Here is a 20,924-nt window from a genome sequence, read left to right on the forward strand (position 1 = left end):
TCTTAAATCAGCATTACAACGAAGTATATCAATCAGTTTATACAATGTAAAAATAATAGCAGAATACGAAAGTAAGTTCCAGGACTACATAAGCTGGGTCGAAAACAGCTTTGTTTTTCCTATTTCTAATCTTCATTGTCAAATATATGTGAAGTAAGTGACTCCTTGTTTATGTATGTTACCCAATACGTTCTTCGAGATATGTGGTTGAATCACAAAGAGGGAGTATACTTTTACAACACCACGGAATCACGCAGATTTCGGTATAGCTGTTGTGCTATTTCAAATATTTTCGTGCTTAAGTTCTTATCAACAGTCAAGGAGAAAGCGTACAACCACGCTCAAAACAAAATAACAAACACCTTCGGTAATGAATTGTATACCTCATTTCATTACTGTTGTACAAAACAAACATGCATATAGTATAATTACGTATATGCCATAGCATCAGCCAAAGAGTATAACCATATCGAATCAAATCAGAAAGATACTAATTTCCACATCAAACCACATGGTCCATTGCTGCATTAAAATTTGTCTATACAATCTCCTTCTAGCTCAAATATTTTTTTTCTTAAACAAAATGAGCAACGAAATTTGCAATTTAATTTTTTTTATGGTGATCAAATCTGACTAAACATGATTCAAGCCGGGGTGTGTGGAGGTGTGTGTTAGCGGAGAGTTATGTGGCTAACATTGTATTGATAACTAAACAAACCTCTAGCTGCGATTGATGCTTTATGGTAATGATTGTAGTTTCTGTCAGACTCGAAAACAAATGAGTCTCTTGGCATCACGTGTGATTATGTTAATTCTCGTCCAGATCATTCTTAGTATTTGTATTACTTTTAGAATGTGATAAGCATCACACAAATGTGTGTTGTGACTGGATAATTCTAAGACTTGTCTAGTTCTAACAATGTTCTCTCTTACGTGCAATGCAGTTTCTGGTTGTGCCGTCCACTTGATTTTGTAACATTGATATTTATGACAGAGTGTGGCACGTGTGCTACAGTATGACAGAATGTATATTTAGTTCACCAAACGCTGGTGTTGAGGTCCTTTGAAGAAACGAATAATCAAAAAGCAACGAAAAATGCCGGAAAGCAATTTGTACCGGGATGCCTTTAGGGGACTTGATCCTCGTAGGGTATCCATAGAAACGCGTGCCTGTAGGCGCCATTTTACAACTGTACTTATTTCATTTACTAAAACAAACGGTGACAGTTGGTCAGATATTGACAGGCTTTGAATAATAACATACAATAAATCTTCAGAAAGTAGCACATGTTGGCTGGGGAGGGGGCTTTTAATAAAAATTGCTAAGACCAACATAGGGTTTTATATCCTGTTGGCCTAATATCAGTGGAGTCAGCTCAGGAATTCTCATACATAAAAATAAATATTACTTTTATATATTGTACTGGATATGGATGATTTATACCTAATATTAGACATTTGTCAGATACGCCATGCAAATGTAACCATTACAAACACTATGGCCCAATGAAGGTACATTAGCTATTGTAGACCACTTTGTGTCACATGCAAAATATGACAAATAATAGTAGCTCATTTATTATGGATATATTCTTCTTCTTCACCTTTCTTCCTAATAGTAAGCCTCTTTGCCTTTCTCTATGGTTTATAAGGATACGTTCCTGTGCATTCCAGCAAGAATATCGTGAGACAAGAGCAAACACTGTAAATCATCATTTCCAGTGGACACTTGCATAAATTCACCTGCGTTGACTTCCAGATGATTTGTGCATCTATCTGTTGTACCGTATCGTTTCTAATTTCCCGTGAACACTTGTCTAAAGCCACTTTAACCCACTGTATAGAGCAATTTCAATCCTCTGTTGATATCCAATGTATTGCACTGATATCTGTTCAAAAATGACTTTTTATAATGCTAAATATTTACGAGTGGTGACATATTTAGTCACATATTGCCGATTGCTTCGATACATGTCCAACACTGTTCTTCAAACATGGCGTTAACTAGAATAGCATGCTATCATATCAATATGTTTACGGAGGATGTATTTCTTATACTTCTATTTCTAGAGAAAATTACGATCCGAAAATAGTGAGCCCCTTCGTCTCTGAGAACAAAATTAAATCACCCTCAAGGTGTATGACACACACACGCACACACACGCACAGTAGTTTCTCAGTAAACAAAAGGGTTAAAAATTGACTCAAGCTTTTGTCCCTAACGTAAGCTAATTGTTTGTAATTGCACGCGTAGTACCAATACAAATTGCACGCATGTACGTACTATACATTTTGTACCGCTTTATTCATAACAGGTTCAAATCTTGACCAGTTAAAGGGATGGCCGATGTATTTCTTCAAATTAAGTATAATCTTCAGAGAAATGTTTTTTTCGCTTCTATTGGATGTTGACACTTTATATGTATGGTGTTCATTCTAAAATTATGCGTAGAACTAAACCCAATACCTCTAATAACTTCTTCATTAACGAGCTGCAAAATACTGACCATCTGTGCAAAACACACACATCTATGTACGCAGTTTTGTCATATCCCTCTAACGTCAGTGCATATAGGTCTCATAATAACTGTCACTTCGACACTTTTGGCACAAATCATCCAAGTACACGAGTCAATCGTTGTTGCATCATAACTTGTTTTCTTTTTGTAAATAAAATTCCATGCATTACTTTTAATTTTGGTTCTACAATAACTAAATATCAGAAAGTACGAAAGAACGCAGGAATATGTAAACAGAACACAAAATAAATAAACAGAGAAACAGATATATACATACAAGCATATACAGTAAGACGCTATGTGGCGCTGAAGTCAAACAAAGCTTGATAATTATGTTAGTGCATCACCAGCTAAAGAGTAGAAACCATTTTTAATTTTGCCGTTTTGCGGCAGTCGCCATTTGGAGAGTTATAATTGCACAGTCGGTGCCCGTCCTTACTAAAGGCATTTCCGTTATGATTACCTTTGTCTCGCCTATTCTCGTGCCAATAATACACATGTTGGAATGCTTTATCTCCGATTGTCTTATCAGGACGTGGTTTCTGCAAACTAACAATGGTTGACTTGCCAAGAATCAGTATTTAAATTTTACACTCTTATTACAACATTTGATTTACATTTCGTTTGTCTTTTAAAAGTAAGGATGCCTTTTTGTAGAATATACTGTCTAGGTGTCAGCCTCAGGGAATTCCCAAGTTCGTATCTCTTTGCTAATCTTACTAAAATTGTTTTATTATTATATCTCAAGTTTTCATTTTAATATAGATTTAATATCTTTACAATTGCACAAAAGCGTTGTCATGCAGCCTTGACAGAATTTTGACGACAATATTTGGTTTCAAATCCGCCTTTGTGAGATTCCCTTCATACCACTTTGCTTTAAGGGAAACATGAGGTTTTCAAGGAATAACCATTCGCTGTAAGGAATGATTATTAGGACATATTGTGGGGGTAACGTCTTCAGTATATATATATATATATATATATATATATATATATATATATATATATATATATATATATATATATATATATATATGTATATATATATATATATATATATGTGTGTGTGTGTGTGTGTGTGTGTGTGTGCATTTTAATCGGTGGCAGGATGAATGTTTCACAGTGAAGATATTGTTGGTAGTTTGTAGATTTGAACATTTTCACATTTAACACCTGCTTCAGACTGGGCAGTAACTCATAATGCTGTTCACAACGTCCTTGTGGGCAAGAAATCTAACGCAATGATAGTTTTATCCCCTCTTCTGCTGAAGTAGAGCCTATGCCCTTCGTCAGTTGTCATTTCGCCAAAGTTGTTCTTATACACTTCGCAGACCAATAATGTTCCAGTCGCAAGTATCCAAGTCATGTGTAGGTTCTTTCAACTTTCCGATATCCATCAGTGCTCTAACGTCGCATGTACCTATGATGTTATTGTCTCTCCTTCGCATCTTGGTAGTAGGGGCACCAGTAGGAAACTTGTCACCTCCGTCCTTGTCTGCAGCGGAAGACGCGGTCATTGTTGACCCGGGCTGCTATCGATCCGGCATAGAAGAATTGCTAGTTGTTTTAATGTGGCGTATCAAGGACAAGATACAGCCTGGCGAAGGCAATCCATCTCCAGACTGGATGATCACAGCCGAGGTCCATCGATATAATGTGGCACGCCCTGGTCCTGCGCACATGGTCGTTAAGCTGGTCTTGGGACCCTTCCGCCCTAGCATTTGCTGTGTATCATCTTACTATTTTACCCCTAGTTGGAGGACTCGTAGGGGCGTGGGCGTCTTTTTCCTTACGATACGGATCCAAATGCCTGTACCAGGAATAATTATACATATTTTATTAATAAATACTATGCAAATTGGACCATCAAACACACATCTCTTCAATACACATCAAACACACATCTCTTCAACGGTAAGGAGTTAAAAGGTTTCATATTACTATGTATTGAAAGTCAATAAATTGATTTTTCTTAAGCTCTAAAGGAAGAGGTAGAAATATAAGAAACGTTGATAATATACTTGAAACATGCGTGCTAGGTATACATTCAGTTATGTATAACACCATGCTGATATCTGGTGTATTCTTTATTATCAATGCAAATCATATTAAAAGCCTGGAAAAGGTGTGTCGAATCGTACATATATCATTCGTACAGTGATGTGTGATGTGATTTGGATTTTAAACGTAGCTTTAACAATTTTTTAGTCATATCGCTACGATGTATGCAATGTGGCAGTTTATAGTGATGTCTAGCACTGGGACATCATGTTGCAGACATGTAACATGATGTCATACTCAGTCACATTATTCTGAGAATAGGTCGACCAGTCCTAACATTAACCTCTTAATGTTGAGCGCCAAGCGAGGCAGCTCTTAGTACCATTTTTGTAAGTCTTTGGTATGACTCGGCCGGGGATAGAACGCACGACTTCCCGTATCCGAGGCGGACGCTCTAACCACTAGGCCACCGTACAGAGAAAGAGACGTATGATGCAAAAGCATGGCATTTATATTTGATACCCAATTCCTAGCAAACTAGTTTTATATCGTTGATAATCAGATAGCAGGACAAGAGCTTCCACAAATGGGTACGATACATGTAGGTGATGTACAGCATAGTAGCACAAATTCAGCTCTTCATAATTCTTCGTTACTGATCCCACTGCAATTAATGTGGGAGCAGTATTTTGATTATTTCTTTCCAAGCGTTATGAATCATATATTTTTAAATCTATTGAAGCCATCTATAAATAAATATATTTAGAAATTTGCAGTTTTCTAATCATTTTCAAATAGCTGAATTTAATAATACATGTCAAGTAATCTTTTATGACAGAACTGCGTTGAACTGTGTCACGTGTGAAACGTGATTTATATATTTATACAGTCGTGCGAAATTAGTCCAGAGAAAATAAATATACATTGTATCAATTCAAAGTGTTACGTTAACACGTGATTCTTCGATTGTTAGGTTGTGTCACGACCATTTAAGAAAACCCGTGATCCAAGCAAAAGTGAAAAATATAAATATTTCCAAATAGGAAGCTAATACAATGTAACTAATGATACTATGGAAATTAACAACGAATACACTACAACAAGTGTAATGCTGGCTAGAGTGGAAATAATCAAGAATTTAATGTTTGAATTATCAACCTCTCATTGTGATATAGACAGATTAAGTCGATTCTATGTCTCATTGTCCTAAGAAGGTAACACAAAAATATAGCAGGGGGCCCGAGTGGCCGAGTGGTCTAAAGCATTCTCTGTCACGGATCACTGCCATCTCACCTCTGTCTGCTTGTGTTCGAGTCTTGGGCTCGGCCAATGTGGATATGTGAGAAAGCTTGCCGGTAGCTTCTCATGGGTCGGTGGTTTTCTCCGGGGTTTTCCAGGTTCTTCTCCACCATTAATACTGGCCGCCAATTATAGTCTATCTTGTGCTGAAAAATGGCTTTAAACCCTATAACAACGACAATAAATATAGCAAATTTACATTTATTCAATTATTTCGATATTAAAGAGACATTAACCTAGGCGTAAATGGCGCCATATATATATATATATATATATATATATATATATATATATATATATATATATATATATATATATATATATATAAATATATATATATATATATATATATTGTTTGACTTAGGCCTGATCACATTGATGCAGTACATACTTGGCAACGAGGTTTCAATGCACGTACCCCTAACAGATCGTTTGGTGATTTATTCACACATATAATCAGTATCAAAAAGTTTGCAGATTAGACATTTTAAGTGCAAACAGTTGCCTGAATACAAACACCTTTTGATTATATTCCGTTGAATTCGGCCAAACTACAGATAATCTACCTTTTACGGACTGTTAATAAGCGTTAAGGATCGATATAGTCAAGGCCAATAACGTTTGATATCGCGTTGTAAGTCCTAGAACCTAATACTGCAACGACACTGATCGACTGAAAGTGAAGAGTGAAGGCAAATGTTTGTGATCGTGATAATGTCTGAAATATATTTACAAATTACCATTGTTTCCATTATTGTAGTAATTAATTCGGATAGGTGCAGGATATCCAGGAGGCTGCAATTTCTGGCTACAATATCAGGACACTGGATCAGACTGGTACTTTCAAAGTGTTAAAATGTTAACCAATATTTTAATAAAATTGACAAAAATTGGGGAAAATTTTTGTGGCGTTTGGTAGGATTGGGGTGGGGTGCTCCCAATATATTATTTAAATTACTATCGAAGTCCCACCCAGGCTCGATGCTGTAGGAAGTGAAACTACTGATAGAGAGGTAAAGCTCGGAGCCCCAGTCAGCAATGCCAGCAGTTAAATTATTGAGAACACAAAGGTGAAATTCAAAGGAATAACCATTTAATACAATTCAATATTCAAATGATAATTTCCCACTCATTCATCTTCCTCTCGACCAAGTGATATGCTATGGCATCCTGTGATTTATAGTGTAAGATCACTTTTACAGCTGTCCTTGTTTTCTACTCATCTGTATATCTCCTATCCTGCTAATTGCTTCTCTCCTTCCGACCTCCTTCCTAACTACTTCTCCTTGACTGCTCCTTCTCCAATTTCTCCTCTTCGACTCCTTTTCCTTCGACTTTTCAACTAGTCTCTATTCCGTCTCTCACCTAGAGACTCGGGACTAAACCGCACCGGAAGTCTGTCCCAAATAAGCTTCCTGTGAAAACACAAGGACGTTAGCATATTTCCTTAGCCATCTCGTCCCACACTAAACCAACAATCAATCATCAGATAAAGGCTATTACATATTTCGGTCACGCATTCGTGTACATCGAAATACCCATACGCTCTTTTATGGTAAAAAACGTCGTAATAAAAGCATGGTATCAACTACAAATCATACAGACATCAATACATTGCGTCACATCCATATACATACATACATATATATATATATATATATATATATATATATATATATATATATATATATATATATATATATATATATATATATATATATATATATATATATATATATATATATATATATGTATGTGTGTGTGTGTGTGTGTGTATGCAGACAAATTCTTAATCTCAGTAAACTGAACATTAGCAGAGCAATCTGACGCATCTCTGTACATTACACTTCTATAAGTGTACAGAATAGTTAGATATTTATATTAACTAATTTTTAACACTGTAACCATTTCCCAAAGTTACAATTAAATTCAACAGTTGCAAAATCTAGATTATCACATGAATAAATGTACTAGCTTACTACAAATTAACTAAATAGCGAATTACAATATTAAGTCTAACTACGAGCTAGCAATATATATAATTCTTTACATAATCATAGCTCATTTCTGAAATAAGCTTGGAAATTAAACACTACAAAGGTAATTCTACGTATTAACGATTCTAGTAATGAAGTATACACACTGTACATAATTACAATTACAATGCCGTAATATTCTGCAACAATCGAGCAAATAACTCACTGACCTTTGCGAAGATTTGTCTTTGAATAGAAGTTCCTAAGTTACGGCCAATTCACGAGTGGTTTTCTGGAGTTATTGCTACAACTTAGCAGCAAGATGTTTCACAATGACGGGGGTTTCTAGTCTACAGTACTCAGTTAAATTAGGGTTGAAATGGTGACCACATCCTCTCTCAATTTCGATTGGGTATCCTGTTCTTTTCAACTTAGCAGACAATGCTCCGGCCGTCTGTCAACGTGGTGAGATTTACAGCGCCAATAAGGGTCCTTTGTTCTTGAACAAAGCTTTCAACATCCACAGGTGGTTTTTGACACCCAAAAAGCTGGGCTCTCGTAACAATTCCGAACTGGACCACTATAGCCGCGGGGTCTAACATATATACATGGCTTCTAACCAATTCCTTTGTTCTTGACTTACGTAATCGCGGCCAGGCAACGTGACAACTCCTCCACGCTTGAGAATAAAATCGGGATTTTATTTCCACAAAATTGCTTTAAATGCAAATGCGCGTTACTACACGTACTAAAAGAACAAAATCATAGCGACGATACTCGCTGATTACGGACACGAATATGCAAACAACATACTGTTATCTAGAAAGCGATCTATGTCTTTTCAGCGCTCCTACTCATGAAATCAGCGCCCATGTTCTCGGTTCCTTTCACGTATCTGATCTGTGTTTGGTACTACTGTAATAACAGCGACCATCGCATCAAGCGTCCATTCGACATTTTCGCCTCCACGAGATAAGCGAGTGGTTGGTGGTCAGTTTCCAATATGAACTGCCATCCGTACAAGTACCGCTCGAACCGTGATATCCCGAACACGATTCCGAGGCATTCCCTTTCCTATACGGAGTAGTTGTTCTCGGCAGCAGACAATTTTCAACTGCCGTTTGCGACAGGAAAAAGAGTCCCCTCTTGCACTTGCAGTAGTACTGCTCCCAGTCCTGTGTCACATGCGTCAGTGCCTTAGGACAGATCCGGTAGACAGACAATCGCGTCGGATATAAGCCTATCATGCAGCGTTTGGAAGGCGTGCTGACATGCATCTGTCCAAATATCTTTACTCGGGGCCCTTTTGTTTCTTAGGTCAGACAACGGCCCCGCAATCGCACTGAAATTGGTCACATACCTCCGGTAATGCCCTGCCAATCCCAGGAATGATCTCACCTCAGTCTTCGTGGTAGGCTGTGCGTTGTTTCTCAGCTGCTTCACCTTCGACCTTTTCGGAGTAGATAGCGCCTTGACTCAGGGTATGTCCCAAATAGTCCAATGTCCAGAACCCAAGGCGACATTTGGAAGGGCGAGTTGTCAATCCAGCGTGACGCAGCCGTTCCAAAACGTCTGCTAGTAGAGTGAGGTGTTCACCTCACTTTTCTGTGGCTAGCAAGAGATCATCATGAAGTTGTGGACATCCATATCGCGCAAGGGCTCCAACAAGGTCCACATCATTCTAATGAAGACGTTGGGCGCATTCTGGACTCTGAACGGCATGACCAACCATTGGTAGGTCCCATCGGGAGTAGCAAAAGCGAGCTTTGCCCTATCCTACTTCCTTATAGGAATTTTCCAATAGACTTTGGACAAATCCAACTTCTAGAAATATTTCGCTTTCGAGAAAGAAGCGAAAATATGTTCTGGGTCAGGTAGTATTTCAACTTGAAATTTCGTCACCTGATTCAGCTTCCGGTAGTCGACACAAAACCGTTGTGTGCCATCCTTCTTATGCACTAGAACTACCGGAGAGCTGTACGGAGAGTCGGCGGGCTCGATTTCTCCCAGAGTAATCATCTACTCGATCTCTTCTCTTACGACTTGTCGTTTCGCGTGGGGCAATGGGTAGGGTTTCCGCTGTACTGAAATACCCGACCAGCAACGTCTCTATTTCTTCCCGCTGTACCACAGTCAACATAGGGTCACTCTCCACGTCCGAGGGTATCTCAGCCCTCGTTAACGGACAGCTCGGGACAGTGTTTGCACTTTCCATATTTCCTTCAGCGTCCTCGATGTCGATCGTGGCGATGACAAAATTGCTGACGGTCTCTCTTTCAAGGTATCTCTTATGGAGATTGGCACGGTACAGCTTCTCCTTATTCGGTAGTCGCATCCGATAGGTTTGACCTCCGACCTTGCAGGTGACAACGTACGGACCTCTCCAAGAAACTTGCAAATTGTTGTGTTGTTGGGGCAACAGCAACAACATCTTGTCCCCTACTTCATACTTGCGTTGTTTCGAGCTCTTTTTGTAACTCTTCGCCTGACGCGGATTCGCTCACTTGAGGTTTTCCTGTGCGATATAACAAAATTTCTGCAGCTTGTTTCGCAAATCCGCGACATACTGATAGGTAGTACGTACCTCTTCGACAGCGTGATCGTCAATCCACAGCTGTCTCAGTACGGCGATTGGGCCACGTACGGTGCTCCCATACAAGAGTTCAAAGGAAGAAAACCCTAAACTAGCTTGTGGTACTTCCCGGTATGCAAAACCCATGGCATGAATATATCGATCCCAATCTTTGGAGCGGCGTTCGAACAGCTTCTTGAGTGTGTTTTTCAGTGTCCCGTTAAACCATTCGACCAGTCCGTTACATTGGGGGTGATACGATGTGGTCGTGAGGTGCTTAATCGACATCAGTCGGTCTACCTCTGCCATCACGCGACTCAGGAATTGTGTCTCTTGATCGGTCAGAATCTCGTCAGGCACTCCGACTCTTGACCAAATCCCAAACAGCGCTCCAGCGATGGTTTCCGAATCAATATTATGCAATGCGACGGCCTCCGGATAGCGTGTAGCGTAATCTACGACCGTTAAAATATACCGATTTCCGTGCGACGAAGCGGGTTATATCGGTTCGATCAAGTCCATCGCAACGCGTCTAAATGGTTCATGGATAAGGGATGTACTCCCAAAGGGGACAGGTCGATGATCCGTTTTTGGTGCCATTCTCTCACACTTGTCACAGGAGAGACAGAACCACTTAACATCTCCCTGGGCCCCTGGCCAGAATAATTTTTTGACAAGACTGTCACGCGTCTTGGAAATTCCCATGTGTCCTCCCATAAGACTTTCATGCGTTAGTTTCAACACTTCAACTCACTTCTCTTTTGGCACGACGACTTGCTTGAAGTGTTCGTTGCCTTTTCTGGCGTGGCGATACAAGATTCCTTTCTTATATGATAACTTCACCGCGCCATTCGGCGTTTGTTTCTTCGTTCCTTCTGCAGCGTAGTTATGCAATTACACAAGAGTTACGTCTTCCTGATGAAACTTCATCAATTTGGCCAGAAGAACGTTACTGACTGGTGTCGACCTAATTTCTATCGGCGTCGTTTTCGTCTGTAGACTCTTGGACCTGGTTTCCACAGCACTCACCCGCATCGGTGTGCATGTTTCGGGGTTCCGCTGTGGAAACACATAACGACATCCCAATATGACGTCATGTGATAGTCCAGCCAAGCACGCAGCTTCAATTTTCTCCTTCACGTACAATGAATCGAGGTCAATGACTACCACTGGCAAATAAGTAACGCTAGCTGTTCCCGTACTGGACTTAAATTACCCTCCCCGCGTGATCCTCATGTTTCACGTATTTCTTGTCGACAATGCCTTGAACGCTACACCCAGTGTCATACAAGATGGTAGAAACTTCTCCGTTGACAGTTGCAGGCGCGAGGTTTGCTGGGTTACAGCTTGCCTCTGTCTCGCTCTCTTTCCTAGCGACGGCATTCACCTGGGTCTGCCTGCCCTAGGGACAGTCCCTGGCAAAATGCCCCGTGCGCATGCAGTTGTAACAAATCGACTGCCCTCACCGACCTGCAAGTTCCGTTCTAGTGAGTGAAACCTGTCCTGATCTATGTATGGCATCCTAACCTGCGAATCCCCCTCTGACCTTCCCGTCGCCCAGACGGTTACGAACAGCCGGTTCATCCTCACCCACCTGGTGCGGCTCAGTGGGTCGGGGTCGGTCCGCACCTCCGGAACCTACATTCCATGCTGACGATCTCTTCGAGCGTCCGTTGTCCTCTCTCTGCCAGAAAGACTGTCAACTCGCAACAGTAAGTACTCAGGACATGCTCCTTGAGTATGTCCTCGCGTAGCCCGTCGTGCGATCGTTCGACGTCGGCTATCTTCATCCAGTTCTCAAATAACCCTCAAACCCGAGTGTGGAATTGAGAGTGGGTTTCCGTTGTCTTTTTCGTCGAATCCCGACAAAGTTTACCGTACGTTTCGACGGCAAGCCGGTAATGGCAAAGGAGGGCCTTCTTGAGCGCGCCTTATTAGTCAACGTCGTCGGCAGGTAAGCTGTGGTAAACTTCGCGTGCTGCACCTTGTAAAAAGGCTGAGACGTTAATCGCTCAATGCTGCGAGAGAATTTTTTGAGCGTTCCTGAGTTTCTCAAATTGCACGAGGAAATCGTATATGGACTATTCTTAACGCGGCATACTTATTTGTATCATTCCGTGATCGATAAATGGTCTTACGCCCCCTCCAGGAATCATACTGGGGTCGTCCCTATCGGTGTTCCTGCTGATAACCTTGCCTTCTCCATTTCGAGAGCTGGAGCGAGTCTGGCCAGCTCTAGCCATTTATGTGTTTCTCTGTCCGCTGATATCTTGGCCAGCTCTCTGTCCGCTGTTTTTCTGCCTTCCATTCCTTGATTCTTTCCTCTATAAACACTGCCAGGCTACCTGTCTCGTACCCGAGATCTTCCGAGCCTATGGAACGGTACTCCTTAATCATCTGTCTTTTTATTATAATATCAACAGTAAGTGATTACTTGTCTCGACTTACTAAACAATTGACGGATATTACACGTTTCTGACCAAATATTTACCTGTTGACACCACTTCGCTTAGGTAAGATAATTTGCCAGATATTTGCTTCACAATTACTGCAAGTAATTAAAGATCTACCAAGCATGCAAATATCAAATAAAACATACACAAGATGAAAAATCATAAACATTCAAAATGCACAGGATGGAAAATAGCTCACAACTATCTCACTAATACTTCCTAACAAATAAAACTTTAGGTCGTAAAGATAATATTTATGTCTAATTCATATCCCGGACGAAGCGCTCACTGTAGCGTTTGGTAGGGTTGAGGTGGAGTGCTCCCAATATATTATTTAAAGTACTATGGAATTCCCACCCAGACTAGATGTTGTAGGAAATGAAATTAGTGATAGAGAGATAAAGCTCCGAGCCCCAGTTAGCAATGCCGACAGTTTAATTATTGAGAACACAAAGGTGAAATACAAAAGAATAACAATGTAATACAATATTCAAATGATAATAATTTCCCAATCACTCTTCTTCATCTCGACCGAGTGATATCCTATTGCATCCTGTGATTTATAGTGTGAGATCGTTTTTCCACCTGTCCTTGTTTTCTACTCATCTGTATCTCTCCTATCCCGCCAAATCCTTCTCTCCTTCCGACTTCCCTCCTACCTCTTCCTTGATTGCTCCTTCTCCAATTTCTACTCCTCGACTCCTTTTCCTCCTTTTCCTTGAATCTGCTCTCCGACTGGCCTTCGATTCACAACAGACTTCTCCACTAGATCTATTCCGTCTCTCTCCTACAGACTCGGGACTAAACCACACCGGAAGTCTGTCCACTAAAAGCTTCCTGTGAACACACAAGGGCGTTAGCATATTTCCTTAGCCATCTCGTCTCACACTAAACCAACAATCAATCATCAGATAAAGGCTATTACATTTTTTGGTCACTCATTCGTGCACATCGAAATACTCATACGCTCTTTTATGGTAAACAACGTCGTAAGAAAAGCATGGTATCAAATACTTATCATACAGACATCAATCATTGCGTCAAATCCATATATATATATATATATATATATATATATATATATATATATATATATATATATATATATATATATATTCTTATTTTCACTGTACTTAATATTAGTACAGCAATCAGACGCATCTCTGTACATTACACTCCCACAAGTGTACACAAATATTCAAATATTCATATTAAGTAATTTTACACACTGCAACAATTTTCCAAAGTTACAATTCAATCCAACAGTTGCAAAATCTAGAATATCACATGAATAAATACACTAGCTTACTACCAATTAACCAAGCAGCGAATTACAATATTAATTCTAACTACGAGCAAGCAATATACATAATTCTTTTCATAATCAGAAAGAAGGAAGTCATTTTGGCTCAAGGAATATACGTTTTCGGTTTCTATAACTTTATTTTTAAAATATCACCGGTGACGTTTAATAATCACGTATTCGTTGCTCTCAAAAAACCCGGCAGGTGGAAAGAACAGATAATATATGCCATCAAAGACACATGACAAATATACGGATAAAGAATGGTCCAAAATTATATTCACTGAGCTTACTTGAAAGAAACAATGCACCGGTGATCAGCGGACTCATTTTGAAGAGCATCGGAATGCATTTATGAGCGAAGAGATTTAAGAAGATGAAACGTTTTGTAGACATTTGATTTAGCGTTCAGTGCCTCAACCAACGATGCAACAATAACTGCATCAATTTTCTAAAGACCCCGGTATTAAATATTTCAGACAAGAAGATGAACAACGCATGGAAGAGGAAATACGTGCAAAATATTAAGACCAATAAAGGCAAGAACGTGAAAGCCATGCCGATTTGTCAAATGCTGCTCATGGACGACGTGATGGACTGAGACACATATCGCGCGTTGAAGCATGAACTTACTGAACATATACATGATGTATACAATACCGATGACGGGCTTGGAGACTGTTTTACGCGACCTATATGCCGCATTGCAGAAGGTTTATCTAAATACAACCCGTAGCTTTAACTATATTAACACAATCTCATCAACGTAACCAGATTTCAGTATGCCTTGTTCTGCACCTATTACTGCTGAGGAATCACGCACTCTTGAGATCGCACTAACATCGCTGCTAGTTTATTACAGTCGGCCTAACATCCGATCACAACTGTTTGGTTGTCTACCCTCGGATAACACATTTATATTTTCACAACATCGTGAGACATCTTTTTTTGGTTGAACCTTGTCCAGGCATGTACAACAATACTTAAATCAATGATCACGTACGACGAAGAATATCGATGTTGACCGTCAAAGTCTACACAAACATGAGCCAACACTCAACACCGTCATTGGATTGAATATTCACATTATTCAGATAACCAGAGGTACTCGATGCTGCGACATTTCTTGGTTCGTAAGATTACATTTCCGAAAATGAACAATATTTGCTTGCAGAGTCTGTGTCTAACCTTGTAAGGGTTACCTGTATATCCCAGGTCATTTAACTTGTGGTTGTTATGAAATTAGGTATGAAGCAACAGGATTTCATACGGTTTGGGTTTTCGCCAACCTCGCATCCATGTGATTTGATATCGATTACGCCTGCGGCACCTGTGTGTATTATTATAATCCGCTACTACATATTCATTTTGTTTTCTTTTTTAATCAAGACGGTCACGTTCTATATCTGCTCATTGGAACATTGTCGATACAACTGTACGTTAGAGATGGACATGGCTTCGGTGATGATGTTCGTGGATTGTTTACGGACGCAAAATAAGTTTTCAGACTCTGACCTCGCGCTCAGCATCAGTAGCTAAACAAGTTGCAATACGACTCATTGATATTATCATAAGTACTGATGTGGTTCTGATGAAACAACTCGGATTGCAAGAGGCTTAATCGCTCCGATGTAGACTTTGCTAATTAGTGACACGATCACAAGCAAAGTCAGTTACGCTGCTATTGACAGAAACAATGCACCTGAGGTTAGTAAAATCATTAGTAAAGCCGCTCTTTAAAGATTCCCAGATTCAGTGATTGCAAACCTGGCAATCAGTGGGTTACAGCTAAGGATGTGAGTAGCATTAAAATAAATCAATAATGCATACGTGGAACTAAAGTCTCATCATGGCTCATTTCAAAGGTAAATCTGATTCAACGCTTGACATGGGCACACCTGTGTTACTGGATAGATGTAAACGAGATTTTCCGTATTACTCGTACTCGGCTTGAGAACCCAATTAATTAAAAGTAGAATTACGAATGCAGGGTACATCTAGAGTTTTCTACATACACGAGTTCCATGTGAGACATTTTCGGACGTTAAGGGAAAACGTGTGAGTGAGAACAATGACAATGTCCAATTAGAATTTATCAACAATGCTGTTGTGGCTTTGTTCAACGGTGCTTCTTATTTTATCAATTGAAATCAAATCAAATCAATTTTAAACAACGTTGATGTGGTCTCAACAATTTTTGGACTTGCAATACACGAGAACAGTTGGCCCAAAAATGATGTCTGTTAAAGACAGAACTAGTTTTTACATCATGGACTTTATACAATTGGAGGACTTTGATATACAATTGATATTGAATTAGACGACTTTGATGTCATGCTGGATACAACTGGTGGACTTTGATATCTTGCTGGATACAATTGGACGACTTTTATATCATGCTGGATACAACTGGACAACATTGATATCATGCTGGTAACAATTGGACGACTTTGATATAATGCTGGACACAATAACAGATATGCAAGCAGTAATCCTTAATGCCAAAGTTAATTTCAATCCTGGATTTGCACAGCGTTGATCACAACTCATAGGTGCTTCACTGAGATATGCGTGCACGATTCCTTTTTGGGTTTTGTAGAGATGTTCGCAAGGTCATTATAATATATACCATGTACCTTGATTTGTTTTCAGTGAACAACTTTGTTGCCAAATCCATGAGAGTTTATATCCACAGTCCTTGGATAATACCCTATTTTCTACAAATAATGTTTGCACATGCTGAGTTAATGATAAAGAAATATATTTGTAAAGAAAAGAAACTGAAAGCTGATATATGTTAGAAAATTCACTTTCTGTAATAAAAACAAAATCCTAAGAAATGTAAGTTCTCGTTAAACTACATTTGTATTCGGGACTTATCGAATCCAATTTTCCACCCTGCGAATATACCATACACAGAGTAACATTAAGTATGCTTTGTTTCTTTCATTTGGTTTGACTACTTGCTACAAAATGTTGTACGGATGGTTCATTGGAGTCTAATTAAGTCCATTTTGTTATTGAAGATTAAACAAATTCAGCAAGGAAGGTGAATAACTCTACATACACAAGTCTAAATTAATATGTTCATTTATGTTATTGTAAGGTTTGACAGAAGGTCATATGTGAAAGTTGTTTACTACGAGAAGAATACATATTAAATAATTTTACATGAAGCTGCTTAGATTTAGTTGGGCAATGGGTATGGTAAATCTTCAAACATTTTATTGTCATGGAGACATTTTAAGACAGAATTAAGAATGTATGTAATGTTCTGCACCGAACTTCATTTACATTAATGGATAAATTCAATACGATTACATTAAGATTTATTTTGATACGGAACGTGTTTTCCATTATTGTATAATGCAGGACATGCTTTTTGTTTTAATTCCTTATACAGTTGCGATGTATTAGCAAAGCCTATAAATGTAAGAAAATGATCAAAATTCAATAAATTTAAAGACCGCATTAGAAAACTTATAGTTTCTTTATCAGATTTAAACATGACCTTAAGTTCTTGTCCTTAATAACATATAACTAAACGTTGGGGTGGACGGCCTCTTAGTGATTATTATGGTTAATATCCTTTCTTTTCTCAGAATGTACAAAGAAAACATGAACGAAATTTACATATTTAGAATCTGTATAATAGCCTAGGTTTTCAAAGGCCCCAAATATCATTTGATTTCCCCATTTATTCGTGCGCCCACCCTTACACGTTTATGCAAAACTCACTGTTTAACATTTGAAACTGATTCACAAATAACAGAATATAGCATATACTACAGAAAGCAAAATATATCAAACGGTTTAAGTTTCTTTTCATAACGTTGTATCAAAACTATAAAAAGTGCAAGACACGCTGAAATCAAAACGAATTGACACGATTACCTTGTTATCTCAGAGCACAGATAATCCATCGTAAATCATTTGCTTGCCTATGCAAGTCTGTATTGGGGTGATGAAACGGCTTGAGCTGCAGATGAAATATCACCCACTTCAGCAATATATGGTTGGTATTGTATGCACTATGATTTAATAATAAGTAGCATTCCGAGCGAGTAAAACCAAATTTGTATTATAGTAATGATGCCTATCTACCAAAGCTTTGTTCAGTTCAGTAATCAACTGACTAAATGTCTGAGACCGCTCTGGTGGACTAGTGGTTAGAGAGTCCGCCTCGAATGCTGGGGGGGGGGGTCGCGGGTTTGATCCCCATCCGAGTCATACCAAAGATTTCTTAACATGGTACTAGCAGCTGCCTCTCTAGGTGCTAATCATTAATAGTCTAGTTTTTTGACTGGTTGGCCTGGTGTCAGGATAATGTGATTGGGTGGGACATCATGATACATGTCTACGTCATGTTGCCCCAAAGCCAGATGTCACTATAAACTATCACACTGCCGAGATCGAAGCGATATGACTGAACGTTTTTTTAAAGCTACTATCAAAATCCAAATCACACACACACACACACACACACACACACACACACACACACACACACACACACAGACACACGATTCTTGATGGGAGCTATTAATCAATGAATAACGTCATACATAATTGTGTTTTTCACCTCTTTAGACATTTGTCCCAAGCGCGCACAAGGAACACATCTCAGGATGAGGGAAATTTCCACGAATGTCATAATAGCTCAAGTCATCTCTGGGCGTACGTCATTGCAATGTTGTTCTTGGAAGGAAGATATATATATATATATATATATATATATATATATATATATATATATATATATATATATATATATATATACGTAAGTTTTTCAGCCTTCCGCTAATGCTATTTCCACTAGTATATGATTACATTCTATCTTTGCCTTTGCTAAGTCTGAACCAATCGTTCTTGTTCAATTAACGAGGAGATGCGGCCTGATCTGTGAAAGATGAAATTTATAAACATTTATCTATGACGTTTCTACTGAATTTCAAAAATTTGACGATATCATATAACAATTCGCGTGTCTGCGGGTTATTAAGATCTAATCCTAGAATAATATTGGAATGTTAAGGACAAGTATCTCCAACAGGGTATATTTTCAGCAAATCAAGCTGTGGAGATCACTAGTGGACAATATACGCAATATAAATTTTGGTATACTAGTAACATCTAGGGCTAGAACAAAATATATCATGATAATGTTTTCTTTAGCAGCAAGTGTGTATTCTTTGGTAACAAGTATATGTAAATTGTATACACAGTTGTGTTAATTTTTGCAGGTTTATATAAGAGAAGCAAAACCAGCATTTTATTTTATTCAAGAAAATAAAATAAAATTTCGGACAAGAACATGTGTATCATGTATACCTCCACACGCCTCGCTCATTTCCTTAGCCTCAGCGATATTGTGTGAATCCCGTGCACAACTATGTACAATAAGGAATTATATTTCTTAGTTTGAAGTGTCTATTAAAATGGTGGACAATCTGTTTTCAGTAAACACGCCCTCTGGCAAGTATAACTTCATATAATAGCAACTTTTTTGCTTTAAGTTTGTTTTGAAATGCAACGACTATGAAAGAAGGAATAAATATGATAGAAACTGTCTTGTTTCACAGTTACATCGTTTATGAAAATCGGATTTAAAAGTATTAAAGCAGTTTAGTATAAATATTTAATTTCTATATTCGTTTTGACCAAACTGAGCATCAAGACTTTTAGTACTGAAAATGTGTCACTCCAGATTGATATATTTTTTTTATATGGAAGTTTCGACATACACATGCTGGAACAATAGTTGTTGACACCACCAGAACGATCGCTGATGCTTAAAGGTTCAGATACAGGTAACGTTTGGCAGGGCCATATGGTACAAGGCTATAAATCTAGCCTGTACATTTGACATTAAGGATCCGTGTCCTAAAACAAAGGTACATATTGCACAGTGACGAACAGGTTTAGAAGGTTCTTAGGTAAAGGGAGATATAGTAATAGGACGAATCTAACTGCAAACAGCGCATACCTTGGTCTGCCTTCCAATAGTACACCGGAATATTAAAGTCTGTGGTGCTTGATCTACTGATGTCTTTTGTCAGATTTTTCAACAGTTTCATCAGTGGGAGAGATTGAAAAGTGGACCAAAAGTGAATGTAGTATATGAGAGTTTGAGCCCATATGGTAGGCTAAAATTTATAGTAATGCAGTGCAAGAATTTGTTTTATACTTTTGTCATTACAAATGATCATGTAGTTGATAAAATGTAAATGTGATAATTTTGTTTTCTTTCTTGTGCGCAATAGAGTTATACAAATATTCTAACTGGTCATTTTTGGTTGGTTATATCATGTCCCTTAAATATTTGAAAATTTTAGCGTTCTGTAAATGTTAAGTTATACACGACATTAGAAAGTGAAGACAGGTTGTCATGTGATAATTTTACATATGCATACATATCTCCCATACAGCCAATATACATTAATCACATACTAAAATATTTTGTTAACAACGTGTATCGTCCTTCAAGGACCCAAACTATTGACACGAAGTCAATGTGATGTTTCTAGCGTGGTCACGCACGCGTGTAAGGAGAAAGGGTTAGAGGCAGAAAAAAGCGAGACACATGAATTTAAAAATATGTGTATTTTCACTTTGCGAGCGCGTTTATATGTGTACACTCTAACGTTAAGATGACTGCAGTGGATGGGTGTGTATTAGCTAATTTAAAAAGTCACAAATTTAAAGTGTTAGAAAATGATCAATACATAATATTAAACATCAGATTTAGTTTGATATGGCGACATGAGATTTTCTTCCAATTGTGGTTAAATTAAAAAC

Source organism: Sinohyriopsis cumingii, unplaced genomic scaffold (assembly GCF_028554795.1).
Source record: "Sinohyriopsis cumingii isolate HCF-2022 unplaced genomic scaffold, ASM2855479v2 utg001527l, whole genome shotgun sequence".
In the NCBI taxonomy this organism is placed as follows: domain Eukaryota; kingdom Metazoa; phylum Mollusca; class Bivalvia; order Unionida; family Unionidae; genus Sinohyriopsis; species Sinohyriopsis cumingii.